The sequence below is a fragment of the Papaver somniferum genome, chromosome 3 (assembly GCF_003573695.1).
Source record: "Papaver somniferum cultivar HN1 chromosome 3, ASM357369v1, whole genome shotgun sequence".
Lineage (NCBI taxonomy): Eukaryota > Viridiplantae > Streptophyta > Magnoliopsida > Ranunculales > Papaveraceae > Papaver > Papaver somniferum.
The window spans coordinates 214,415,947-214,417,439 of NC_039360.1; the positions used below are offsets into that span (position 1 = coordinate 214,415,947).

A 1,493-nucleotide genomic window follows, 5' to 3' on the forward strand; every position below is an offset into this window, starting at 1 on the left:
GGACGCAAATATGCACATTTTCACAACAAGAGGGAGAATCTTTATATAGGTATTTGGAAAGGTTCAATGATTTATTATCCCAGTGTCCTCATCATGGTTTAGAAAAGGTTAGGCTAGTTCAGATCCTTTATGAGGGTTTAGATTATTCCACAACGACCATGGTTGAGTCTCTATGCACTGGTGGATTTGAAAACCAAACTGTTGATGCGGCGATGGAATTTTTTAATGAAATCGCCGAAAAAACCCAGCAATGGGAAAATAGTAGGGCACCCCAGAAAACAATTCTTTTAAGTAGAGGAAACGTTAATAGGGTAGAAGGAGGCTATGAATCAGATGCCAAAATTGCTGCTATAGCAAAAAGGTTAGAAGCCTTAGAAGTGGGCCAGACTAGTGGTAGAGTGGAGCCTTTTTGGGAAGGCCAGAATATTGAAGAGCAGGCCAATGCTCTTTATAATAACACTAGATTTGATAACCGTCAAAAGATTGACCCATATTCAGAAACCTATAATCCTGGTTGGAGAAACCATCCGAACCTTTCGTGGTCTAAGGGCCAAAGTCAAGGTCAGTTTAGTAATTCTAATGCTCCCCCAGGTTTTGGCTATACTAAGAATCCTTCAGGACTAGCTCAGTTTCAGAATCAGTCAGATAAGAAAATCCTAAGTTTAGAGGAATCTCTCGCCTTGTTAACTCAGCAAACTGCAAAATTTCAGTTATCCGTAGAACAGAGTCTACAAGCTAGTAACAGGATAGGACAAGAAAATAGTCAGGCTATTTCCGAGTTAAAAACCCAGGTTGGTCTGATAAGTGATTCTTTGAGAGAAAAAGGTAAGTTTCCTAGTCAAACACAACCCAACCCTAGAGGAGTTCATGAATTAGGTGCAAAACCATCGAATCAATTGAATGCTGTTAGAACCCTTAGAAGTGGTAGAGTTGTAGACAATAAGGTAACCATGCCCGATAGTGAACATACTGTAGTTCACCCCTCAGGATCTCACCTCTCAGGACCAGTAGCTGAAGAGACTGATAAAGTTTCTGATGATGTGAATTCGGTTCCTGAAAGGTCTGATTTTAGGCCTAGAGCCCCATTTCCTCAGCTATTAGTACCAACAAAGAAGGAATCGAACTTTAATGACATAGTGGAGGTTTTTAAGCAAGTTACCATAAACCTTCCCTTATTAGATGCAATTAGGCAAATTCCTGCTTATGCCAAGTTCCTTAAGGATATGTGTACGCGAAAGCGAAAACTTAGCGTCCATAAGAAAGCCTTTTTAGCTAGTCACGTAAGTTCAATCATTCAGAACACCACAACTCCAAAGTACAAAGACCCAGGTTCTCCTACCATTGCTTGCACAATAGGTAACTTCCGGGTAGAAAAAGCTTTACTTGACTTAGGAGCCAGTGTGAACTTACTGCCATTCCATGTATACTTACATAGGACTTGGTGAAATGAAACCTACTCAGATGACACTGCAGTTAGCTGATAGGTCTGTTAA

The 1,493-nt window shown here is 40.5% G+C and overlaps 1 pseudogene; it reads right to left on the bottom strand.

The window, feature by feature from the left end:
- Positions 1-100, bottom strand: LOC113362395 (annotated as a pseudogene).
- Positions 101-1,493: the final 1,393 nt, after the last annotated feature.